Genomic DNA, 19,678 nt, shown 5'->3' with positions numbered 1-19,678 from the left:
CCTCCTCCACTTGTGCCTTCCCTCCCTCTGCTCCACTTTACCTTTCAGAGCAGCAACAGCAGCATCTGCAGCACTACCCACAGCTGAGCTTCTCCATCACCGGCTCTAGGGGAGCTGCTGGCAGCTCACCTTTAAATCCCGAGCATGCGGCAGCTGCGTTCGTGCTGCCGTTTTCCAGCAGGAAGCTTATGGAAAGGTTCAGGAGAGATAAAACGCGAATGAAATGCCACGGTAAAAATAACTCCCGCAGGCACAAACCATCCTTGGCATACCAGGAGCACTGAGAACAGCTGTGCCGAGGGATCTCTACCTACAGAAGTGAGGAGGTGCCTGTTATTATAATTGATAATTATAAAAAATTATAAATCTCTGCCTGTTATTTATAATTGATGCCTGTGCTCCTTAAGGAGTCTCGTGACCAGCAAAGCCTCCCTGTCCCAAGCAGAAAGCCCATCCCTGCCCCATGGAGCTTGCTGTGGTGTGGCTTTGAGAGGGGACATGTCCCCAGGGCAGGCCAGGGGATGAATGTGGGGAAGGGGAGGCAGTGCCACCTCACAGAGTGACCACCAGCATCCCATCCCCAGCCCGGGGTTATCCAGATCTGCACAAGGGTCAGAGCGATGTCTGCTGGAGGAGTTTTTGAAAATCTAGCTTTATGGTCATTGTTAGTGTTTTTCTTTTTTCTTCTCTGCTAGAAAGAACAGCATAGGAAAATCCAGAAAATAATTTGATTAAAAATTTGGCAAATGAGCGATAGTGGATTATGCTCAGGCAAGAGGAAGCAGGATGATACAGCTTCCAAGTGTAGAGGGATGGGAAAGGTCCTAGTTATCCCAAATCTGGGCCTACAGATGGGGAGAGCATCCCCCCTATCTGCAGCCAGCACCTGTGGTGGGGACACAGGACATGTCTCTGCTTTGGGAGGAGAGATTTCTGCCTGCACAAATGGTGGGACACTTCCTCTCTTGGGAGACTGCCTGCCTGTTCCCAAAAGAGATGCATTTCTTTCTTCTGGCCAAGTAAATAAGGACTGCAAGATTCACACATAATTGCTGCAGTTCTGGATGCCCAGTGAAAGCTTTAGGGACTTCATTTGAGCATTATCATACATCCTGTTATCACACTAAATCTCAACAACCCCAAAAAAGTCAATATTTATAACAGTTAATATTTATTACATCTGCATCTTTGCTAAGGAAATGCAGATGAGGTTTTCTCTGCAGATCTAGCTACTAGCTAGAGATTCACTGAGATCTCTATGTGAGAATATACAGAAGTTATACCCAGAGAGGTTTTTATTTTATTTTTTTTTTCTGCCTGTATTTCATTCTTTCTGCTGATTTTCAACTGTTCCCCTCGGGTCAGGACCTCAGTTAAAGCACAGAGGTAGAGTGCCCTATAATTCCTTTTGCCAGCTCCAAAGTGAAGAAAGCTTCAGAAAGTCAAAATGATAAACAAGAAAGAGAAAAGTGAAGGTAGGGGGAAGGAGCCTCCAAACCTACTTATATTCTTTTTATTTCATATTTAATGGCAGGAAGGGAAAGAAAAGGGGCACACAGGAGCTCCTCTTTTGATGAAAAATTATAGATAAAATAATAAATTGCTAATTTATAAGCATTTCCAAAGGGAAATTGTTGACCACTGCCTCAGAAACATGCCTGCACTCTTGTGCCTTGGTGGTGTGCTGCCTCCAGCTGCAAGTGACTGGGTCTGCTGGGGACTGCTGGAGTCCCCTGCTCTGTGAAGTGGCAGTGCCACAAAACTGCTTCTGTTCTTCCAAAGAATAAACTCAGAAACCCTGGAAGAGCAAGCCTATGGGATATGGGCCAGGTGTATGGCAATTCCACAGGCACACAAGCAGGAATTTTTGCACTAAAGGGGGGCCACTAAATCTGCAGCTTTTTCCTGGCAGTTGGGCAGGGGTTGGGGGCTGAGCTGGTGAAATACAAGGTGTTTGGTGCTTTCATGCTGACTGTGCCACCCAGGCTCTGCATTCTCATGTTCCTCCCACTCCAGAGACCTCCACAATGCCCTTACTCACCTGGGCCCCTCTGCAGCATCATGAGACCAGCAGTGCAGCCTTGGGGAGGGGAATAAACAGGGGCCTTGTTAAAAGAAGAGCAACCTGACAGCAGAACAGCCTTGCCTTATTCAAGGAAACCCCAAATGATGATCATCTCCCAGCTGCCCTGAGCTCAAGCTTGAGGGGAAGGTGTCTGGCTGGAGGTGGTCTTAGTAAATCTGTGCTCATATTTACATTCAGAGGTTCCTGATGGTAAAAGGCAAGGAAACCACATCTTGTCTTCCAGCACAGAAGGGCTGGAAAGTGTCTTTAAAGCCAAAAGTAAACGTACAGTAGAGAACTGCTGCTGCAGATGAGAACAATTTTAGGTGTCTGCAGACAATCAATAAATTCCCTGATATTAAATAAAGGAGAAAAAGGGAGGAAATAGCTCTAGGCAGATCCAATACAGGGAAAATTGGGTGTTTCTCACTGCAGAGCAGACCACAGCTCACTAAATAACCACACATGACTCTGTTTGGAGAGCTGGCAGCAACTCTGAACATATGGCTTTTGCCATTGGGCAGGCAATTGATTTTATGAACATGAATCTCTCCTGGCCAAGAGGATGACTTTTGGCAATCAAAAGGCATAACAAGTAGACCCAAAAATGAAGCAAAAGTTATAAATGGAAAATAGTTATGTAGAAAAAACATTTCTGGAACAATGTGGGAGGCTGAATCCCTCACAAGCACCAAAGCCACCACTCAGCTATACCAGATCACTGCAATATCAGTAAATTACACAGGACAATTATTCCCTTGCAGGGCATCACAGACCCAGCACAAGTGGGAAGGGGCCCCTATGGGTCTCCAGTCCAACTCTGCTCCAGTGTTTGACTGCTCTTCTACCCCAGGGAAAAGGGGGTTCCTTAAAGCTAATCAAAGTCTTCCTTTATCCACCTTGTGCCTGCTGAAGAATATTAGGTCTAAAGGTCCAGATTCTCTAAGATGCCAGCTGTTCACTCAATGAGGTGGCTGTACCATGCCCATTTTTAATTTCTGGTGTGATCACTTGAGAGGACAGAATGGGAAATAAAATAATTTAGATACACAGAGTAAGAAGGAGTAGGAAATAAAAGGAAATCAAATATAGGGTAACAAAAGACAATATAGGCTAACAAAAGACAAATAATCAATCTCCTGAGGACAATTGCTGTTCTTTAAAGCCTCAGTGCAGGACAGGATAAAAAAGACTGGATTTGGAACATAAGACAAAGGTCTGGAGGTTACAAAAGAAACTAAATTAATAAAATGGTAAGCTTTGATTCAGAGTATGACTATCCTAAGGAACCTGCAATAATGTCACTGAGAAAAGTTATTCAGGAATGCTAACTAGCCTGGAGATTCTGGTCTTCCTCACAGCCCCCTTAAGCCAGACAATGAGCCATTAAAGATATTTTACACATTGAAATAAATCACCTCTCTGCATTATTCCATAACTGTCTTCACATCACCGGGGAAACATAATGTGGTAGAGAAAAACAAGCTTAAAACTTTTAAATGTATCAGCTCAAAAAATGGATTGTTATCATAAATATTAAAGGAAAACCTGCAGTTGAGTGAACATCATTCATCATTTCTCATGACAATCACTTTTCCTTAACCGGAGTAGGTATTTCATAGTAATAAAAATAACTTCTTGTTCTAAACAATTGTGTTCTTAAAAATCTATCGCCAAAGTCAGAATAAGCGTGCTGCTCTTCCATTCACAAGTTCAACTGTGCAATAAAAAAAGGATTAATAAAAGATAAATGCTTTTACTGTGAACCCTCACAGGGTCCCAGCTGCTGCTGTTGTTGCTACCACTGCAAGAAGTTAATTTGAATCTCTTCTGGTGCTATAGCCCAAAAACTACATCTTGTTTATCAACATGCACAACAGAAGCTCAGCTGCTTCAGATGAGGGTAGGATTAGAAAAAAGGCACAGTTAAGTGATAAAAAAAGGTTTCCAGACAAAATCATTACCAGATTTTGACAAGAGTGCTGCAACTAATGTCTGGGCATTTGTTAAATGATAAAGATTTACCAACTGTAGAAAGAAGAAGGTTTTCAGGTATTATTTCATTTCTTTCAGAAGAATATACTGCTATATATTGGTAGAGATAAAAGTGTGTCACCAGCTCGTGATCAACATCTGTCTGATCTGGCCCTCTGGATTTGCTGGGTAGAGGAAGAGCACAGACTGGAATCTGTGACTGCCAAGGCAGAGATCATCCCATGTGTGTACCAACACTGCTTTCTTCACTTGCTTATCCCTAAAACCAACTCTGAATATTAAACAGGGTCTGTTTCATAGGGTATCTGTGAGACCAGAGCCCAGGCTCTGATTGCTGTCCCCATGACTCAATGGCATAATATGCAGCCAGCTCCCTACCAGAATCTGGTGGTTTATTTCCTACAAACAGGCATCAAATGATCAGAAACAGAAACCTGAGAGAAGGACCCACACATTCATCCTTGGAGAAAAACTTCTGAAAAGTGGCAGTCTTTACCCTAGCAAAAGAGCATCTGACTGGTGATATGGAATAACTACTATAAATATGTACTGACATGTCAGGAAGAATATGGGAATCAATGACATCAAATATTCAGAGAATATTTGAGGAAAGAAAATAATAGTGAGCTCTATAATGAAATGGGAGAAAATAATGAAATAGGAGAAAAAGCCCCAATTCCAAACTGAAAATAGGAGATAGTTAAGAAATCAGTCAATCAATAGCAAAGTAAGAAAAACCCATATAATACCATATACCTCTTTTTTCCCATATACCCCTCATTCCAAATGCTTCTTCCTATGTTGACCCTCATTAAAATTATTTATATGCAAGCAATAACTCTGAAAGGTGGAATATAGTGGTTATCCTGTAATGAGACAATGCTCCCAAGCTCATTTCTTAGCTAGATGGGCGCATTAGGATGTAACTTGTTCCTTTATAGTAATGCTGTCCAAAAGGTTTTAGTTCAGCTTCATTGGAAAGTCCCTGTGAATTAGAATCTGGCTGCAAGTAATCCTTAGAAATTCAGGACTGCCTGCAGGTAATTATTTCTGATTCTCATTTAAGGATGGTTTCCACATGCATTTTCATACAGTTTGGGGATACTTGGTTAAAGACCACACAAAAAATAGAATTCTGCCATTTTGGTAATCTGTGTGTGAGAAAATAACAATCTGCCCTTCTGCAGCATCCAAAGGGACTGTACATTTTATGCATGTAGTGAAACTGCAGCACTGGAAACATTTTGCTATTTCTTAGGGACCCCCTCTGTAGGTATCTCCAACTCTGCACGTATCTGACTGGGAAATCCACGAGGTGTTTCACACCTTGCAGCTACCAAATGACCCAGTTTCTAATCTACCATCAAAGATCCATTCCTTCATGCCACCCCTAGTTTGTTTTTTTCCCCTTTAACCTGTATGCCCCTTATGCTACCACAGCCATTTCAGATACAACTGTAATTATCTTTGCTGCTCATCAGTTTTTCAATATGTCACCTTCAGCATAGGCAGGTCATGAATGCTCATGAATTTTACTGAATTTTACTCATTATTCAGCCAAGTCTGTCTGTATCTCCCCAAAATAAAATGCATGATGGCCTCTTGTCATCTGCTGCAGCACAAACTACTTTTAAGAGACAATCCCCCCCTCTTAATAGGAAGAAATCACAACTTAATCATTAGCAAGGCTAATAATAACAATTACTGACCTGTGAACCGAAATGTGCCATTTCTCAGAGAAAGGAAAGAAAGAATTGCTGTTTCTTAGCAATTAAATACTGATGTGACCAAATATCAGAGGTAAACTAGAAGGATATGTAAATTGAAGCAAGTGAGGGAGTCTTTTGAAAGAGCACCAGTTTAGCACCAGGGGAAAAGACAACAAAACGAAAATTCTGTGCATTTTGATGAATTTTGTGAATAGGTTTCATAGCTCCACCTAGTCACACTAATTCCATTTAATATACAGAATCATAGAGCAGAATCATAGAATAGTTTGGGTTGGAATGGATCTTAAAGAGCATCTAGTTCCAACCTCTGTGCCATGAGCAGGAACACCACCCATTAAACCAGGTTGCTCAAAGCCCCATCCAGCCTGGCCTTGATCACTGCCAGGGATGGGGAATCCAACTTCTCTGGGCAACATGTTCAAGTGCTTCATCAGCGTCAGAGTAAAGCACTTTCTTCTGCATATCTAATTTAAATTTCCCCTCTTTCAGTTTGAAGCTATTACCCTGTGTCCACCCACTGGATTTCCTGACAAAGAGTTCCTCTTGAGCTTCCTTGTAGGCCTACCCTTCAGCAGGTATTATCCTGCACTTATTAACATATAAATGCACAGGTTTTAAAAAGTAGTAGAAAGACATTTGAGGAGAAAAAATATATTTGAAGCCAAGACTGCCTTGCTTTTAAGATGTTTTGATGACAGCACATGGCACTGTGCAAGTCTTTGCTCTCTGGACAGCATCAGACTCTGCTTCTGGGTTTTGATGTTCCCACCCTTTCCAAGAGCAAAGCCATCCCAAGGCAGGTATCTGAGCAGCTTTCAGTGCAACATTTGAGGAGAACACTGTGTTTTTTTCATGTAGAAAATATCTCATCTTCGTTCTTTAATTTCAGCCCCTTGAAGTCAATTTTCCCAGCCTGTGGCACAGACTAAATCCAAGTACCTGCAAGTAAAGCCCCAGTCACTGAAACCTAGCAGCCAGTCCCTCTCCTCCAAAAACTCACCTTCCTCTCCAACCCAATCAGACTAAAACAAATGGAAAAAGGAGACAGCTATGATCCCAGGCTCCATAAATGATTCAGGATCCTGAGAGTTTTGTCAAGAGCAGTCGGCTCACTGTGCTGGCACAGCCAGGGATGCTCTTGGTCATAGCTGTTCCTTTGGTCACAGTCAGCTATTGTTGCTTAAAAACACCATCACTCCTGGTCTTACTGCTGTGCCATGTAGCACTGCATTACCATCCAAAAGGGATAAACAGAAATTTAAAAAATATCATTTTCATGAACAACAGAATAGCCCCACATTGGTCTCTCCCACCAGAAGGCTTTATTGACCAGATAACTTGTTACCACCACACCAAGTGCTGAGGGACCCTGCCAGGTTCTGCTCTGTGGGCACTGAGCCTGTAGCCCCTGTACAAAGCCTTACATGACCTCCTCCAGCTCCCCTGTCCAAACAGAAGATTTGAGAGGCACCAGGTGGGCATGGACACCACACAAGGCAAGAGGGGGCATGAGATGTCACAAGCTGCTCCTCTGGGTGCAGGTCCTGTAGCAGGTCTCGTCCTGGCAGGTCTAAAAACAGTAACCAAGTACATCCCATGGGCTACTCACCTCTGGGAATCTGTCCCACGTCCTCATCTTCAGCTTGCATGGAGTCAACATCCAAGTATGTGAGTCAGAAACTGCCTCTCTCTACTGCTGCCCCATCCTCTCCAGAGCTCCCCTATCACTGCTTTTTCCTCTTAACCTCTCCTTTGTGTTAATCAGACAGCACTGGGTGCTTACCTAGCCAGCCACTGTCTCAGGATTCATTCAGATTTTAGATATCCCATGCAGCATCTCTGGCTGATTGCTGGATGGCTGACTTGCCAGATACACAGTCTGGGAGCTGGGGAAAATAAGCATACAACACAGCTCTGGTGTGAGAAACCACTGCCTCTGAAAGGCAGTCCTGCTTGATTTCATCCCTTTGTTACCTCTAGATCTAAGGAGAAAGTGGGCAGACATTTTAGATTCTAATCTCTAGCATTAAAAAAGTAATAAAAAAATAATAGTAGCACAATAAGTGTTCTCAGGCAGAAGAAAGGGAATAGCAACATTTCCTAAACTGTGTTAGGTAAGAGTGAAGCGAGCGGATTTTATGATCTTCAAATGCCACTGCAGTGGGCTGAGTATAAATGATAAAATGGCTTCATGCATCTTATGGCAAAATTGAAGCTAGAAACATGTATAAATAAAATTATTCCCAGTTTCCTAATAAAAGACAAACCTGTTTTATATAAATAAGTTAAATGGTGACAATCTAAATGGATTTCAGAAAGTTCCCTGTCTTCCTTTGAACTATTAAATAAATGCAGCTTTGTCCCTTTAGAGCTCTAATGAAAATCCCGTCAAAATCCAATTTACAGAATGCTGAGACATAGTGCAAGTTAGGAGTGTAAAAGTAATTTGCCTTAAAGAGTTATCAAGACCGGATTTGTCAGTCACATTTGGACATGGAAGTCTGTTGTGTTTTAGCAAGAAGATGCTCCCTTTCTCACAGCACTTCAAGGTAGTAGTACTAATTTCTTTGGTACTCTGCCCATGTGCCCCTGGATGAGCTGAAGACACACTCACACATCTCTGCAGGAAGGCTGTGGGACACCCACCCTGCACTGAACCTCCCCCTGACTGCCCGCTGGCTCTGGCACTTGCTGCTGGGACTGCTGGGATGGACATTTCTTCCAGCTCTCCTCAGCTCCTATCCTGGAGAAGGAAGCACCCAAGCAGGATTGATAGTGTGTAAAACCAGCAATGGTGTGTGGGATCCCAAGACAGGGTACAGGTGGAGTCAAGCCCACAAGTCAAGCCCACCTGACTCCCCCCTCTCCCCTGCTAACAAAATTCTGGGCTGTGGAATTCTTCCCCCTCCTGCTTTCCACCTGGGATCCAAGATACCAGTTTCCCTAGTCACACCTGAATTACAAGATTAAATCAAACTCATGATTTTGCCAAAAAAGGTGAAATAAAATTCTGCAAGTAATGTGTTGGTCTAAGTAAAAAAATAAAATCAAGAATTAAAAATTACCCATTGTTTGTGTCAACTTCAGCAGTGGGTTTAAAATAAGAATTGTTAGGTGAACTACAGCCAAAAAATGGAGGGGAAAGGGTCACTACCAGCTTGCTGTATATTTAAGACTAAAGGCCTAAAGTAGATGAGAAGAGCTGGCTCAGTTTCCTGTCACCCTTGAAGGGGTAAGATAGGACAGCCAGAGCTCCCTGTATTCTGGGAATGTGCTCTAAACACCGTGCTGTACAACACTCCCAAGTGAGCTGGTCTTCTCTCCTGGTAGTCCTACTTGAAGTTTTACAGAAGAGGAATGGGGCAAGAGAAGTTGACTATCAGTGAAGGACACCCAGGATTCAAATCAGTCCTTAAACTTGGTCTCCATTTCCACCATCATGGTTTGCCTGATGATGACAAACTAGAAATGAAAACTGAAATGTTGTCTGAGCCTCAAAGCCTCATTCAAATAAAAAAAACATATGTTACTAATATTATTACTTATTTAGTTCCAATACATCTGGAGTCAAGACAGACCCACCTAAAATGGGTTTGAGCTGAGAGCAAAAGGGTGCATTCAATGGAACACACCTGAAGATGAACACAATTCTGTAGTCATTACCCTTCAACAGATATGGGTTCAAACCTTTTCTGCTTCCTCAGCTTCCCCTGAGATTTCATATAATTCATTTATGGTTTGCACAGACTCTCCTTCTGTTGATCCCTCCATTTCCTACACCTCTGCTACTCTTGTCACTCTAGACTGCAATTTGTGTTCTTAAAACTGGAGAGACCTCTCATGGCATCACAGGGATGTTTTCAAGATAAACAGCACCAAGAACGACCACTGTTGGGCTTTATAGGAAAGCCTGGAGAAGAAAAAAAGAAGTATTAAATGCATCTTTGATGAACATAAGCCCTTGCCCCCAGGAACAGCACTGGGTTTTCCAGAGGATGCTGGGAGCACAGTAGAAAGTCCCAGCTGGCTGGGAGATGCATTGCTCATTTATGGGCTTCCCTCAGTTTTCCTCCAATGCTTGCCTTTCCCCTTTATGCCAATCTTTGGACCACATGATGGGAGCTGCAGAGAAGCTCCTTTTCCTCTGTCCCTGACCATGCTTTAATATTGTCTGTGCAGTTCTTCTTCAGACAGCAATGTTATTCCTTCTCTTGTTCATAACAAGGTTAAAACAGAAACTAATAGTGGCTTGAGGAGGTGCATAAATGCTTGGAAGATTGTGTGGCTTTGCTGGCACTGGGAGTGGACACCAAAATATGCATGTGCATAAGCTGAGATGCCAGCAACTCCAAACAGGAAAGCTGAAGTGACCATTTGTTTCTGGTGTGACAGCTTTTTTCTGCCAAGGAAGACTCACACCAAACTGATGCTTCACAGAGGAAATTCATTGACTGTAAGCATTTCACAATATTCCTTGGACATCCTATTTTTGGCAACTTTTAAATACCTCTTCCCATAGCTTCTGGATAAGAATCTAAATACATTTTTCAATCCATTGGGAGGGAGAAGGGGCCTAATTATTTTTCAGTTTTATTAAGAAATAGAATTACAATGAGCAGCATGAAACCTAAACTTATTAGCTGTGGTAGAAAATAGGATTTAATACAGAAGTAAAAATAGCCCAGCTCTACTTACACTAGTGCAAAAAGCAGTAAGAGATGCAAACTCCTAAAACAGGCAGAATCCTTTTTAATTTTGCTTTATTTAGGCCTGTCTTCTAAACATCTGTGCACTGATGTGAGATGAATATCTAAAACAGTAATAACTGCAGATAGGTATTACATAAAATGATTCATACCTATCATTACCTAGTGCTTTTTGCCCCAAAAGGATTGCACAGAATTTACAACCTGTGGTTGAGATATAGTACATTAAAATGAAGTGCTCCATCCATCACTGATAGGAACAGGTAAGAAAGATGATAGGAGTCTAATGTCAGAAAAAATATCAGAATTAAAGACAAGAAGATATTAAATCCTGTTTTGAATATTTGAATGTCATCAAAAGGAAGATTTCCTATATTCTGTTCTCAAATGGTAAATAAACAACTGAGAGAAAGAGTGATGTAAATGGTCAGGAGATGAATTAAAATTTTAACCAGAGAATTTAAACTTTTAAAAATTAAGTAGCATCATGCTGAGAGCTGTAGCACATTGTATCTGTGATGCTTAAAGTCTAATAACTTCTGAGCATTTTCCATTTTCCTTATGGAAGGTGCTACTCAAGTGTGGGCACATGGGAGGAGGCCAAAAATTCCCTTCAATTTCCAAAATTCTTACAAAGACAACAAATGTTTTCCAAGCTGGAAATATTTAGAAGCTGAAATTGAGGGGCTATCACATAATACACTTATGTCCTATGAGCTGAACACATGGGTTCCAGCAAAAATGGGGCCAAGGATCCACAAAAGGGTAATATGAAAACTGGTGAGCTTTTAACTTATTTTCTTGACATGAAAGCATTCTTCTGGATCTCTTGTTACCTGCATGACACAGCTTTTTATATCATGGAGATCACCAACAGTGTACACATTGTGAGTACATTGAATGTGTACTGAGCCTTCTGCATGGAGTAGAGGCCCTGGTTTCTATCCACTCTAACTTATTTACATTAAATTGCCTCTAAATCAACTTTTACATGGCTTAAGCTTTATTAGCAGAGGCTGTTCCAGGCAAGCTGAGTTCAGCTGCTCTTTTCAAACTAGGTGGGATTTTATGGAGTGTAAAGGTGGTGAGTTTGGCTAGTCCCAACCTCAGCCTCTCCAAATAAAGATTGAAGTAACAAACATACATGCAGACCTGTCCCAGTCCCACACTGGAATCATGTAATGTTTCACCTACAGGAAACTCCTCTTACAGAATGCTAACCAGACACAGCCCAGGTCTTAACTCCAGCACACTTTTAACTGAAAAAGAGTTGTTTGAGGGACAACACCTAAAAAGGTAATCTCAGACTGCTTTCCCTGTGCTTTTAGGCACAGACCAGACCATTTTCCCAGGATGTCTCCTGGGTCTCATCTGACATAGGTTCCTGCATCTAGTTTGAGCTCAGCAATGGTAAATGACAGCATGGCCATGAATAATCTGATAGAGAGGCAGTGGTTGTGAATTCTGCACCAGCTGACACTGGCCTGAGAGAAGAGACTACCATCCACATCCCAGTCTCTTCAGTCTTCCCTTCTCCTTCCATAGCATAAATGCTGGCATAATAATTATCTTTGGTTCTTCTGCCAAGCTCATACACATGGGCACATCCTATAAAATCACTGCCTGTCAGCCAAGCTGCCATAATGCACCTGTGAATGTTTCCAGCCATTATAAGGAGTGTAACACATGATAATACGTGGACTTTCATTTTTCCATGAGGGTAAGATAGGCCCTGAGGCTGGTGCCTGCAGCACAGCTCTAACTCCTCCTGTAAGGCTGTGGGGCCACTTGGGACCTTCAGGACATGTCTGTGAGCTGGGTGTGGGCAGAGTCCAGTTGAATCAAAACTCTTCTGGTTTAGTTCAGCCAAAACCACAGGGCATGCAGCAGGTCTGGTGCCTGAGACCTGGTTTGTGTGTAACACAATTCATTTTGATGCAAGTGGAAACTGATATGATTTTAAATTGATGATCTGATCCTGTACACACACACTTTCATAAATCTCTTTGAATGTAGAGCATGATTTTGACTGGCAGTTTAGTGCAGTCCATCCTGAGGACCTGTAGAATTAATCACACATTTTAAACTAACTACACAGATAGCAGTCATAGGGATCCCAAATCTCTTTGAGATATGGGAACAGATTGCTAAGAAATAGAGGTTTCAGACATGACTGACATGCCAGTCAATCGCCTTCCTGACCAGAAGAGGAAAAATATCAGTTCTCATTGAAGTTTGCTTCCTTCATCATTACAGACACTTTCAGATTTGGGATCATGAATGTATCTACAATACAGAAGATCTGCCTCTAGCAATTATCTTACATTGTGCTGCAATGTCACATGCAATTAGGACTGTTCCTCCAACACATCAGACAGGTATACTTCTTGCCCAGAATTATTTTTCATCTGACAGCACTGTGAAGAAAAATGGAAAAGACAAGTAGAGAAAGCAGCTAAAGCAAATGGAGGCATTCACAGTGCCTGGGAAAGTGGAGAACCTAAAGGAAAAGCATGTAAGGTGCAGGATGAGAAAGATCTCCAGTCCAAACCTCAAAAAACTCAGACTGGCTTCTCCCAAATGCCATTGAGAGCAAGTATAGGCTGTGTTGCTCCAGCATAGGTATGTGTTCAGAGATGTCACTATGGGATGCCCAGCATTTCCCCCAGTGGAAGAGAGGCAGAGGAAGCCAGGTTGTGGTGGGAACAACTTCCTGCACACAGCCTTGAAGTTACATTCAGCTCAGTCCCCCCTGCACTTCAGGCTCCCTGGGTTTCTGCTACCTTTGCATTCTTCTTGCAAACCACTTCCATCCTCTCCTTGCTGGGCTGTTTGTGCTTTTGGGAATCCACATCAGCAATATTTGGTGCTTGTGTGGCATTTTTCAGAGGCAAGTCTTGGAAAATAATCCTGTGCCCTGTCAGTCTCAGCAGTGCTCCTGTGGAAGCTGCCAAGGCAAAAGGGGCCGTGGAGGGTTAGGGGAAAAAAACTCTGTCCCCAGAGATCAGAGGAATGGGACTGAGTATGCTAAGGAGAAAAAAATTGATGTCACCATATAGCTATCAGTACTTTGCAGACTTCTGTTGGTATCAGCAAACTTTTGATCAGGTTTACAAAGCTTCTTTTTCCAAATGGAAAAAGCACAGATCAAAAGTAAAACCTCTCTGAATTTGGATTGCATGGGCCATTCTACAGCCAGATCCCTTGACTGCTGTATGTGCTGTTCCCTTCTCTGCTTTGATACAGCCAGGAGGTTGTGAATCTTTCCCATCTCACTCACATAACTGGGAATCAGACCCTGAGTGTGCAAAGATGTTTGATTTAAAAGACCAATTCAAGTGACCTTTGACCTGGCCTTGGTTTGCCATTTTCAGAGAAGAAATAAGAGAAACGTTCAGCTGCATAGGAGACGCCTTTCTTCCTCCCTTCAAACGTCTTAAATACCAGCTTAAATGCAAGATGTGTACAGTGTGAAAATAAACATCTCATCTGTGATTTTAATTGTTAAAATAATCATCTCTTCCCTTTGCATGAAGATGTGTGAATTCATACATTTAAATGCCATGAATTTGACAAAAGGCCTAAAGAGCAAGCCATCTGGAATAGAAAAAATATTGTGACAAATCTGACACTGTTTTCATATTTTTATGAATCGCTTCCCACAACACAAGCAAACAGATTAAAGGTCACTGAAAAGAGAAAATGTGTATTTGTGAGTGGTTTGCTTCCTTATGCTTTATGTTTGCCTGTGAATGTGAGATATTTTACCTTTGCTTTTAAGGAAGGAGGGCAAAGAGGAGGCTGTGGGAGGACAGAGGGGCCTATGCCTTAGAAACCAAAGGCAAATTGTTCAGCCTTCTCTGGAGACCTTGACTAATCAGGGAGTCAGCATAAGCCATGAGTATGGAGAACATCTGTTTTTATTCACGCTATTATATTTTTTTGCTAGTATCTTTTAAACTTCAATTTTTAATTTTTATTTAAGTGTCAGCAGTTTCCCTTCCCCATGGAGACCTCAGTGCCATCCTGAAAAGAATCAACACTGATACTAGCATAAAGGACTATTTTAAAGTTAGAGGCTGGAATTTGTATAAATACAGGAGAAGACGCCTTTCCTCCGTATTTCAAGGAGATAAAAGTAAGGTTCAAACATTTCTAGGCATCTTAAGTGCCTTTTCCTGTGCAAGCCACTTCCTTTACAGGAGAGCTTTACAGAGGGTTGAGGTTGATCACTGCTGTCTGGAAATGAGGGTGTGTCCCTGATGAAGCCTACAACTCCCAAAGTTTCCTCAGACACTCCTAGCCACAGCAATGTTTGTCAAAGAGATAATCCAAAATCTCTTGTACATCACTGTATCTTTCCAGAGGTTAATGACTGCGCTGAGCAGACTTTAATGGTTGAATACAGGCCCTTGAGATCAGGCACCATCAGCTGAATTTTAAAGCCTATCTCATGTCAAACCAGTCTCTGCAATAAGCCTTATTACAACAGGTAATGGACTCATTTTATCAATAGGAACTTTCACAGAAACTTTGTTATCAGTTTAGTTGTTTTGCATATATTTTCACCAGCTGCATGTAATGAAAAGAATGAAAGGGATTTACAAGACTCTTAAAGAGTAAAACCCATACACCCCAGGCTCAAGTCCTGGCTTTTTTAAGTTTTTGACTGAGTTCTCCTGGATGATGATACAAGTAATTTTTCATGCATGGTCCGTACACACAACTCTCTATATTGATGTAGGTTACATCACCATGTTTGTGAACTCCTTTTTACTCAGAAATACTAGCACTGAAGTGCTCAAAAATAGCAGCTACTAGTTTACAAATTTCTCTTGCAAAGCCCCACCAGGAAATAAAATTGTCCTAGAGTGTACTTTGCTGTAACAGAACAAAAAATTTTAAAAGACCTTTGCAAATAGATAAATTAAGTAGAGTATAATTGCTTGAGGCATTTCCTATCTTTACTTGTCAGAGGACAGATAAGAAATTGGGCACCAGTGTGTTTTAATTAATGTTTCCTGGTGCCCATTTGCAAGATTGTCGATCTATTTAGGCTTTTCAAGTAGCTAGATTTTCCATTTAAAAAAAAATCAACTTCCAAATGCTGAGGGAAATAACTAAGTAGTACTTAATTGCCAAGCACAGAAGCAACTAATCCCATCTGAGTTAACTCTGCAGAAATGGCATTTAGTGACTGAGGTGTGTGCATTCTGTCAGCAAGAACTCCTGGGGACAAAGTCATTCAGGAATAGGAATACTTGCACTCCCTCCTGTGTTTAGGAAAAACCTAAATTTCCATGACCTGCTCCATGCTGCATTATGTAAGAAAAACTAAAATAAACCAAACCAAAACCATATTACTTCAATCTTGTGGCCTCTCTCCCTTTTAAATATGAGCAAGTGAATTGGTTATTTGGCCCAAGAGACTAGGGAAAATGTTGCTTACTGCAGACCAAAGGAAAGCCTTTAGGTTAATGCTCTATTTAAACTCCTTAAATGCAAACAACAAAAGCATCTTTGGAAGCTACAGGCCACATTAGGAGGAAGGCAGTCTGTCAGGATTGGATCTTACTTATATCCTGTCCAACAGAGTGTTTCGTTCTGTTCTGCCTCCCTCTGATGATCCAGGATCCTGTCACTTTTATACTCAGGGTATATTTTATAGCATGTTATTCCAATGAGACACTTTAAAGAATGAATTTGAGAACTGGTGCCTTGAGCTAATCATTTTTCCATTTAAAGCAGTAAGTGAGGAGACTGGCATGGTGAGGAGTTACTGAGAAAAAGTGGAGAGTGATGTGATTGCATGCACAAGGGGCAAATCCCCTTGTCTCTTAAGGAGGGATTTTAAGTATGACCAAAACACAGCCATTTTAAACACTTGCATTTGAGCAGGGGTCCGGGCAGCCTGCCCATTACCAGAGGGAACAAAAGTACTTATTTTTGGAAGCCTTCCCTATCATCTCATTTTTTCAATAAGGCAAGGAACAAAGATATACCTCAAAGAATGGTGAATATCTCAGGAATTTCTCTGCTGAGCAAATGACTCATTGAGTTTTTAGCCCTCAATACTGAACTAAAATCTAATAAGAAAATCTCAGAGTGGGAAAAAAGTTAATTTCACTGCTGAGAAGGACTTATGGTTGCAAAAAAGATGAATGCAATGGTCTGTGTAGTTTGAACTATCTGTGGAGATGTCATTCATCAATAGATAATGCAATTTATTCCTCAGACATTTGCCAGTGTCTCAAATGCATTGATAACAAGATCTGTACTGCCAGGATCTAATTAAATTTAAAGTTTGCCTGCTTAGTAGAAATCTTTAGAACAAGAAGAGTTTGGCTCATATTTCTCATTTGAGAAAACTTTGTTAAACACTACCAATAAAATAGTGAAATTAGTGATGATAGACCTAGAAGGGTGGAATAGTCACAAAGAGAATTTGCTTCCCATTTCCTACATTTTTATATCCCCAAAGAGCTGTATCAATAAATTTCTATGAGGATTTCATCTTCTGTATGCACGCCTGAAAAAAAACTTGGCTTTTTACTTGTACATGTGCTCTCTCTAGATCAACCAACAGAAGTGACCACGTGGGAGCCAGTCTGCCCATCCATATGAGGGACAGCGAAGTGAAATACAAAGGAAAAAACTAAATGAGAGCTCTCATTTTGGAGGGAAATATAATTTACTGTGCAATAAAGGAGTGAGAAAGACAAGGATTTGATATTGCTTGCTAGATTTCATCAAATCCACAAGAAAGTTAAGCCAACATTCAAGAACTCCACATTTACATCTCAGCTTCAAAATTTAAGAGCAAAACAGCACAGCTGAATTTTACAAAGAGTCAATCCAAAGTACCTCAAATCACAGATTTTTCAGACTAAGAACAGCATTTTTTTCTGATTCATACAGAAATTAGGATAGGAATGCTGAACTGGTGAAGCTACACACAAACTAAGAAATAGAAATCCCAAAGTGCTGGCCAGTGTTACATCCCCTTTGGTATACTTAGATGTCCAAGTACTTGGATCTGACATGCCATGCTGAGTTCTACTTTGTTACTCAAGTCCATGACTGGAAGTTGATCTGGTATAATCTTTTGATGTGCAAAGTACTAGGGAAACTAAAATAATGAGCTGAGGAAAAACTCTTATTGCTAGGATAGCTTTGTAGGCTAACTACTGCCACTTTCTTTTCTATGAAATATAAATTTCTGTAAGATAATCACACACATGATTTGTGAGACTGGGCCTTGAGAGTTTTTTCATTCCCTTTCCATTGTTTTACAAGAGCATGGCTAACAGAAGTGTTTGGTAGAGTGCAGGATAGTTTTGGGAGGCAGCCGAGTCAGTGGTCTAATGAAATGTAATTTCATTTGTGGTGGCTACAGAACATGCAGTCTTGGCCCAGTATAAGGATTTTCAAACTCAGAAAAATTCAACAGAGCTTTCAAAAAGTATTTTTGGAAAATGCTCAGTAGTGGAGGGGAAGAAGATGGAACAGCCACTGCCCCATTGTGCTGGAGAGTTCCTGAAACAGTCATGCCAAATAGAAATGCTTCCAAGTATACACAAGGCATGTAGCACAACTTGGCTGGTGCTTCAGCACAGATGATCACAAGAATAAGAGAATTGAAATGAGATTTCTGTAAAGGCCATGTTTGAAAAAGTATTTTGGAGCTATTTGAATTGGGAGGCCCTGGATTGTGATACAAGAAGAGCCCTTGTCTGACATGTCATCTTGACCCATTCAGAGACAGACTCCAGAAAAACATTTCCACACAGTGTGTTGTTGATGTGAAGCTCTCCATCTGTAGTTATTGCACTGTATGGTGTCACTTGATAAGCAGAGAAAAGACATTTGAAATATCTCAAGAGCAAACTGGATTTTACAGAGGAAAGGAAAGAAATAAAAGATGTAGAGTCTTGCTGTTAAAATGAGATTTCTTCTGGCAACATTTATTAAAGTACAGTCCTGTACTTTGGAAATGTCTTCATTTTATTGTAAAGAATATTTTGATCCATTGCATCAGAGACAGTGAATTGCATGATTATTATACTTCAGGGAGTCAAACCCAGAGCAAATGAATCCTGTTTTGTAATTTATCACTCAGAGGACTGCAGTTCCTGTGGCATTTTACAACCAGTCCTTTCATTAATTATTTGCATTGCAGTGATGAGAGATCAAGAGAGAATAAACTGGGGCACACTGACCCAGCCACTGTATATTTCAAATTTTAAAGAAGAAATAATTCTTGCCCCAAATATCTCAAAGCTCTGCAAACCTATGCAGAGGGACTCCTGGGAAATTGTGTTAAATGGAAGAAAATATGGCTCCTGCAGAAGAATAGTCATGCAACCCAGATCAATTGGTCCATGCAAAACAAGCAAGCAAGCAGCTCAGTATCTAGCAGGGCTTTTAACCCATGCCCCAGGGGAAGTTTTCCAGCTCAACTGCCCTCTCAGTGCTGCAGCTCTGCATTGCACCCGAGAATGCAGAAACCTGTGGTAAATCTGATCCTGTAGGAGAGAATTCTGATTGTCCACCCACACTGGTTTTTTGGCCAAGAGTGGTGTCATCCATTTAGTCCATCACTTGCATCCAGCAGTGCAGTGAATTTCTTTAATCTATTCTAAACGATAAAACCACTCTTAAAAGGAGCCAATTCAGCTGAGATAATGATTCCTACATGACACAGTTTAGTATTTAATAGACATAACACCATCTGTTCTAGCTTTAAACAATAAAATCTGAGACAACGGAACCAGAAGCTGCAATCATTAAAAAAAAAGAAAACAGCCAAAGGCAGAGGAAGGAGGTGAGTGAATACATGCAGTACATGCATAGAAAATTATTGCAGGGGAAATTTTCTCAAGGTACTCTGCAAGAAAGAGATTATTGCTGCCTTCTGTATTCTGCACAGCATGTATCTGTGTTTTTTCTTCTGTTTTAGAAGCAAACTAGTGGGGGAGAGGGGAATAGAGCACTACCCTGAAACAGTGAATCCCCATCAGTGCTGATTTCTTCACAGCAAACAGTGATTTACAGACAGGCCTTTTTCTTACACTGGAGAGATGATTAGATTGAATGCAGTGAGGAAGATAACACTTTTCTCTCTGGGCTGCAGACTGGTCTGAGTTGGACCTAGGGTTTATTTCCTGCTAAGTCAGGGTCTG

This window comes from Molothrus ater, chromosome 1, assembly GCF_012460135.2.
Source record: "Molothrus ater isolate BHLD 08-10-18 breed brown headed cowbird chromosome 1, BPBGC_Mater_1.1, whole genome shotgun sequence".
Lineage (NCBI taxonomy): Eukaryota > Metazoa > Chordata > Aves > Passeriformes > Icteridae > Molothrus > Molothrus ater.
Note: the sequence above shows the minus strand (reverse complement) of the source record.